Below are 7,862 nucleotides of genomic sequence, written 5' to 3'. Positions count from 1 at the left end.
AATGTGGTGTGTGTGACAGTGTGAGTGTGTATTGTATATGTAAGTGTTTTATATGTGTATGTGGGGTGTGTGTGTATGTATGTGTGTGTGTAGGATGCAGGCTGGTGGGGATGGGAGACCTCTTCTCCCTTTGGTGACCAGCTCTTTCCTGGCTCTCATTTCAGATTCGAAGTCTCACGCTGTCTACAGATTTCTTATCCCCTGGATTGGTATGTCTTTCTCACCTCAGCTCAGGCCCCTAGGAACTCAGAAAATGCAGACTGAATGCAGGAATTCAGGATGCCTGGCACACTGGAGAGGCTCACAGCCTCCCACACATAGGCTGATGGGTAGATGTGCCGTCCTGCTGGCACTCCCAGACTAGCTAGCTGAGGCTGATCTCTGAGTTCCTCTTTCACTAAGTCCTTCTGTGACCCAGGGCCCCTGTTTACCCATGGATATAGAACCCCCCGTGGGCTCGGACAGGCTCCCTCTTTAGTGTAAACAGGGGTCACAAGACCACCTCAGGCAAGTTTCCCTTGGCTTCACATGTACAGGGCTAAGGTAAGTAACAGCTTCTGTCTAGCTATGCAGCTACCTCCCTGAAGCTTGGCCCAGCAAAGGACCCACCAGACAGGTTCCTTATCCCAAGGACCCAGGCCTGGGGCCCTCTGTGCCCCTTTCTACTCTCTTAACTCTGACTGTCTATCTCCTGGGGCTCAGGGAAAGGGCTGCTGGTCCTTGATGGGCCAGTCTGGTTCCAGCACCGGCGGCTTCTGACACCAGCCTTCCACAGTGACATCCTGAAGCCTTACGTGGTGCTAATGGCTGACTCTGCCCGAGTGATGCTGGTGAGTCTCACCCATGGGGGTACACACACAGACACATGTGTTCACTCACCTATGATATGCATGTGCCTACACACATGCCAAACTTATACACACATGTAAATACACACATAATACTAGCTAGCATTAAAGGTTTGCAAAGTGCTTTCTAAATATCTCATTTTGAGGACACTGTTATTGTTATCCCTATTTTATGTATGAGTAATCTGAGGCAAACAGAAGTTATGAGACTTGCCCAGGATCTCATAGCTAGTAAATGTCCAAGGCTGGATTGGAACTCAAGTCTCCCTGACCCCAGTGCTCTATCCACTGTGCCACCTAACTGCCAAATTGTAAGCAATATAGCATCCACAGACACAATGTGCTCATGGACACGCACATGTACCACACATACATGTACATGCAGACATACATGAACATGCCCTGACGCACAGAGGCAAGATGAGGACAAAGCCTTAGGCACAGACACATTTTATGGACACAGACAGACTCCTCGTGGGGAGGAGTTCTGGGCTTCCCGGGTCTCTTGATCTCTTCTGAGTTGCCAAGTTCTTCCCCACTGGCAACCTTCCTTGTAGGGAGATGATCTCCTCACACTTAAGGATCTGACCAGCAGAGTTTCACTTTGGGATGATTTTGTAAAACAGGACAAGGGAAGATGAAGGGAAGCGAACAAGCATTTTTAAGCACCTACTACGTGCCAGTGTTTTATAACTAGTATCTCATTAGATTCTCCCAACAATCCTGAGAGGTAGGGACTGTTAATGATAAACATTTTGCAGATGAAGAAACTGAAGCAAACAGAGTAAACTGACTCACCCAGGGTCATACAGCTACTAAGTGTCTGAAGACGAATTTGAACTCAGATCTTCCTGACTCTCTTTTCCAGCCAAGTGACTAGATCACTAGATCAAAGCAAAGCTGTAGAAATGGTTTCCTTTGATTTAAGCGAAGCATTTGACAAAGTCTCTTTCCATCCTTGTTTTACATTGCTCCCTCTCCCACATTAGATGATCCAGTCAAATTAGCTTTCTCTGGGTACCGCAAATGCTGTTCTCCACCTCCCATTTCCATGCCTTGTCATTTTCGCTCCCCCCTCCCCCACCTGCCTGGAATGCACTTCCTCTTCTTGTCTACCTCACAGAATCCCTTTCTTCTCTTAAGACACAGACCAAGCACCACCTTCACCACTGAAGCCCTTCCCAATGGCCTCATCTTTGAGTGCCCTTCACAGTTAATCACTTTGTATTTATGTAGTGATGGTTCTGGATTCACTCTACTTCAGTGGGCCAGGGCGATGTTCTCTCTCTTATGTGATGGGTCCCATTCTGATTTGTTTCCTCCACCAGTGATTAACACCAGTTCTATCTAACCATTGACATCAATTGGCATGCACAAAGGGATATTTACTTTGGAGATACAGCAAGCATAGAAGCACAAACATTTCACACTCCCATCTCCTAGGGGGGCACCATCTCCTACAGACCCCCTCAGACCTGGGAGAGACAGGGCTCAGAAGTAGTTTTTGCAGAACCTTTGTCCCATCAATTTACTTCCAAATGTGACAGAATCAATGACTGGACAAGTTGGCATCTCTGTGACTGCTGGTCTGGGCAGGGAGGGTTGTTCAGAACTTTGTTCTTCATTATCTATGTGTCAAACCCTGCCATGGACTCTGCTCCCAGACTTCTGACCTTTCACCTCACTCTTATGACCTTTCACAGCTCAAAAGGTGTTAGTGCCCCCCCCCCAAGCAACTGCTTTCATCTAAAATCCAGAAAGAAAAGACAACAGAGATGGAAGCAATAGGGGGGCCATGCATGTGGTCCTGGGACCAAGACTTAGTCCTCATCTCCTTCCTTGAACACATCAACTAGGAAAAAGCCAGAGGCAAGAGCCTAGCCCTGAATGACTAGTGCCTTGGGAATGCACTACTCTTCTGACTCCAGAACCAGCTTCAGAACTTCTGCCCTTACTCCCAGTTGGGGAGAAGAAGATGTCCATTACTCATTCTCAAACCTAGCCAGAAACAGCCCTCCCAGCCTCTTCCCTTATTAAATTCACTTATATTTATTTGACAATTATGTGTAGCTGTCCTTGCTGTCTTTCCCACTAGAATGGCATCTTTGGTTTCACTCTCTGCATTTATATCTCCAGAGCTCAGCACTGTGCCTGGCATGTTGTATGGGTTTAATAACTGCCCAATGATTCATTAGAAAATATGGAGAGATGTGAACTAGATCACATGCTCACAATAATCAGCAGCTTGTTGAAAGGCTTAACTCTAAGAAAGGTCATCAATGTCAACCTCCAGGAAGACCTCTGGTGGGGTGCCAGGGAGAGTCTACCCTGGGTTCTGTGCTGTTTAAGGGATGGAGGCCTAGATGATACCAAGCTGGAAGGGACGGCTCCCTATCATCTCCAGGATCAATCATAAAATCCTATTTGACATTCAAATCCCTTCATAACCTGCTCCTCCCACTTTTCCTGTCTTCTTCTTATACCTTATACTCCCCATACTCTGATCCAGTGACACTGACCTCTTTTCTCTTCCTTGAACAAGACACTCGCTCTCCTACCTGGGCATCTCCTCAGGCTGTGCCCATGCTCTTTCTCTCCCTGTTTCCACCTCCTGGCCTCCTTCAATTCCTAGTTAAAATCCCACCTCCTGGGGAGGCTAGATGGTGCAATGAATAGATCACTGGCCCTGAAGTCATAAGGACCTGAGTTCAAATTCAGCCTTAGACACGACACTTAACTAGCTGTGTGACCTTGGGCAAGTCACTTAGCCCCAATTGCCTTGTCTTCTCCCCTCCAAAAAGAATTCCACCTCCTCTAGAAATCCTTTCCAAATCTCTGCTAGTACCTTCTCTCTGAGATTATCTCCCATTTATCCTGACTACATTTCATTGGTGCATAGCTGTTTGCATGTGTCTTCCCCATTAGACAACAAACTCCCCAAGGGCAGAGATTTTTGTCTTTCTTCGTACCTCCAGAACAGCTCCAGTAGACAATAAATGTTTATTGCCTAATTGACTGACTGATATCAGAATGCAAAAAGATCTTGAAATGTATGTCCATTTATTTTGTATCTATCTCTGTGTCTCTGGACCAAATCATCAGATAAGTAAATATAAGATCTATTCCAAATTAATACAGAATGATTTTGGTGGTGGTGGTGGTAAGTGGCATTTGAACTGAGCCTTGAAGGGAACAAGAGATATGGAGACAAGTAGGGCAGTCCAGGGGTGGGGGATGGGGAATGTCCTGTGCAGAGTTAAGAGATGGAATGCCATATACAAAGAGGGTCAAGTAGCTCAGTTTGGCCAGAGTATAGAGACCAAGAGGGGGAACAATGCACAATCAGCTTGGAAAGAGGGTGGAGTCCTAGATGGGGAAGGGGTTAAGTGCTAAACAGAGGAGTTGGCATTTTCTCCTAAAAGAAAGGGGGGGGGGAGATTTACAAGGCAGAGGAGTCACTGCTCATACAAAAGGTGACTGACATTTTCTGGCTCATATGGCAAGAAGAAATTATCCACTAGAAGTTCACGGATGCTTCCATTGTCCATCTTGCCAGAGTCCTCCTTAATAGGCTGATCCTTCACCTGGAAGATGATCTACTTGAGAGTCAATATGGCTTCAGAAAGGGCTGAGGAATGTTAATACAGAGCCTGACAACTCAAGGAGAAATGCCAGAAACAGTACAGATTGTACATTGTACACAATGTTTGTTAATCTGACCCAGGCATTTGACACTGTCAGTCATGAGGGCTTGTGGAAAATTATGGCAAAATTTGGTGGCCCAAAGAAATTCACCAGTATGTACATCAGTTTCATGATGGCATGCTTGCATAGGTTCTGGATTATGGATGATGCTTTAATGCTTTCCCAGTGACCAGTGGAATGAAACAGAGTTGTGTGCTTGCTCTCATGCTTTTTAACATGATGTTTTCAGTGATGTTGTCAGATGCCCTCAATGAGGATGAAAACAGTATTAAGGTTATATATCTCACTGATGGTAAATGATTTAACTTGAAAAGGTTACAAGCCAAGACTAAAGTGGAGGCAGAGTTGGTGCATGTCTTTTTGTTCTCAGATGATAGCGCACTTAATCTGAGACCAAGATGCAACTAGGAATGGATAGATTCTCTACTGCTTGTGTTAATTTTGGGGCAACAGATAACACCAAGAAAACAGAGGTTCTCCACCAGTCAGCCCCACACCATCTATATGTGGATGTTACAGCAAAAGGAAAAATATTGAATGCTATGGATAAGTTCACTTACCTTGTTAGTAAACTTTTCAGGGGTGTACACATAGATGATGGTGTCGACACATGAATTGCCAGAGTTAGCTCAGTGTTTGGGAGGCTCTAAAGGAAATTGTGAGAGAAGAGGTGTTAGGCTGCCTACCAAACTGAAGGTCTAGAGCCATTGTACTTCCTCATATGCCTATGAAACCTGGACAGTATACCAGCACCATGCCAGGAAGTGGAATTGCTTCTATTTGAATTCTTAGGAAGATTCTGAAGATTATCTGGCAAGATAAGGTACCCAACTCTGAGGTCCTTTCTCAAGCTGAACTGCCAAGCATTGAAACTCTACTGCAGAGAGAGCAACTCTAATGGGCTGGCCGTGTTGTTTTAATGCCAAACACATATTTGCCTAAAAGACTATTTTATGGAGAACTCACACAAGGCAAGCACTCACATGGAGATCAGAAGGAGCTTTCAAGATGTCTCTGAAGAACTTTGGAATCTTTGGAATTGATTGCATAACATAGGAGACACTGGCAAAGCACCTCTCACCATGGCATGCCTGCATCAAAGAAGGTGCTGTGCTCTATAATGGAAACAGAGTTGTAGTAACTCAAAAGAAATGGGAGATGTGCAAATTTAGAGACATATTCACTGCAAATGATCAAGTAGGCTTTTTGTGCCCAACCTGTAGTAAGGCATTCCAAGCTAATCGTGGTGTGATCAGCCACAGTCAAGCACACTGTACCTTGATCCCAACATAGTGGCATCATTTTGGTCTTTTTCAAGAACGAAGGACAACAACCACTATGTTCCAGGCATTGCGATAAGAGCTTTTACAAATATTATCTCTATGTATAGAAGGTTCAATATAAATAACCTTGCCATCCTTCGCCTGTGTCAGAATGTACCAGGAATATAGTGTTCAGTTCTAGACATCACATTCTGGGGAGGATATTGAAGAACTGAAGAGAGTCCAAAAGGACAGCAGACAGAGTGGTGAGGGACCTGGAAGCCATGGCAGAAGGATCAGTTGAAGGAGCTCGATGCTGAGCCTGGGGAGGAGAAGACTCAGGGTGGGGGCAGGAGAGCTGCCTTCAAGTATCTAGAGGGCTGTTATGTGGAAGAAGAATTAGCCTTGTTCTGCTTGGAAGAGGAAGAGAGAAGCAACAGGGTCAATGAGGGGAATCTGCAAAGAAGCAGATTTAGTTAGGATGTCAGAAAGAATTATCCACCCCAAAGTGGAGAAGATTGTCACAAGGACTGATGGAGTCTCCCTCAAGGAAGTTTCTAAGCAGAGGCTGCATGAGCACTAATCAGCAATATTGCACAGGGGACTTTTTCTGGAATCCTCCTCATGGTTTAGGCCAGACAGCTTGTGTGCTCCCACCCAAATCAGGCTCTGTGACTTGATCTGAGGGGTTACAATTGAGCCCATGAGTCTGAAGTCCAATAGAATAAGACTCACTGATGTTTGTGGGGCTCTTACAAGTTAATACTTCACCTAAAAGGTTGCATTTGATCTGCACAACAGTCCTGTGAGGTAGGGGTCACCATACCTCATGATATAGAAGAAGAAGAAGAAAAAGGAGTTTTAGGGAGGTAAAGGGACTGACTTCATACTGACTTGGTGTCAGAAGTGGGATCTGAATCTAGATGTCCCTGACTCCAAGTTCAACTTTCTGTCCTCCATAATCAGCCCTCTAGTCAGTTTATTGCCTTTTTGGGTCTCTGAGCAGCATTTAGTCACCCTCATCTCCTTAGCACTGAAGGGCTTCCTTGGAGATGAGTCTTTGATTGGGATTATCATTCTTTTTCTATTTCAGGACAAATGGGAGAAGCTCAGCTGCCAGGGCTCAAGTCTGGAGATCTTTGAGCATGTTGGCCTAATGACCTTAGACTCCCTCATGAAATGCGCCTTTAGCCATCAGAGTAACTGCCAGATGGACAGGTTAGTAGAGACGCCTCTGAGGGACTTGCCATACTGGTGGGCTAGCAAATTGTGCTAGTAATAATTCCGGGTATCCTGAGACCCCAGTCCCGGACTGAGCCCTGATCCCAATCACAGACTTGGTCCTAACCTTGGGCACATTCTGAACCTTGACCTTGGTCCCAGACTAAGCCTTGATACCCATAATGACCTGAGTCCTGATTCCTAGCAGAAACTATAAAGCCTGACCCAAAACTGGTCCCTATCCCTGGCCAGCCTTACCCTTATGCCTGCCCCATGGCCACACAAAAGCAGGTGAAGTTGAGACCAAATAAGGGCAAAGGCCATTTCATTTTTGTCTTTATATTGCCAGCATGAGCACAGTACACAGAATGGAGGACAATGCTTATTTAATGGGAAGGAGAACCAGGACAGGGTAGTGTTTTTGAAACCAAGGAAGGAGAGTGGGGATGGGATCAGCCACTGCTAAGAAAAAGAGGACTTAAGAAGAAAATGGAAGCAATTCACTAGTCATCTCTGAGAGGGTGTTTTCAGTAGAGTTTGAGACGGAAGCCAGAACTTCAGTTTGTGGGTGGAGGGGAAGAAAGGATGGAGAGTGTAGATGGCTTTTAAAATTTGGAAGTGAAGGGGTGGAAAGCGATGGGAAGATTGAAGAGATGACAGGGCTGAGGTAAAGCTTTTATATGACAGGGTATCTTAGCATTCTTCTAAGTATAGGGGGAAGAGTCAAAGGAGAGGGAAAGAATAAAGACACACACACACACACACACACACACACACACAGAGAGAGAGAGAGAGAGAGAGAGAGAGAGAGAGAGAGAGAGAGAGA

General features: G+C 45.4%; 1 protein-coding gene and 1 long non-coding RNA gene across 2 annotated transcripts in view; both read left to right on the top strand.

Moving 5' to 3' along the window:
* Nucleotides 1-7,862, top strand: part of LOC138165371 (cytochrome P450 4A6-like) — an 88,876-nt gene that overhangs the window by 57,819 nt on the left and 23,195 nt on the right. The gene's annotated exons all lie outside the window — the stretch shown is intronic.
* The window catches only part of LOC138165372 (uncharacterized), a 1,936-nt gene continuing 985 nt past the window's right edge, over nucleotides 6,912-7,862 (top strand). The window contains exon 1 of the long non-coding RNA XR_011169346.1: nucleotides 6,912-7,033. This is a non-coding gene — a long non-coding RNA (uncharacterized lncRNA). The remainder of the gene's footprint in view (nucleotides 7,034-7,862) is intronic.

The sequence above is a fragment of the Petaurus breviceps genome, unplaced genomic scaffold, assembly GCF_028583685.1.
Source record: "Petaurus breviceps papuanus isolate PSGF00001 unplaced genomic scaffold, PetGlider_PUasm1.0 208, whole genome shotgun sequence".
Taxonomy (NCBI): domain Eukaryota; kingdom Metazoa; phylum Chordata; class Mammalia; order Diprotodontia; family Petauridae; genus Petaurus; species Petaurus breviceps.
The sequence above is the reverse complement of the archived record's forward strand: the minus strand, read 5'-3'. Positions and strand labels throughout refer to the sequence as shown.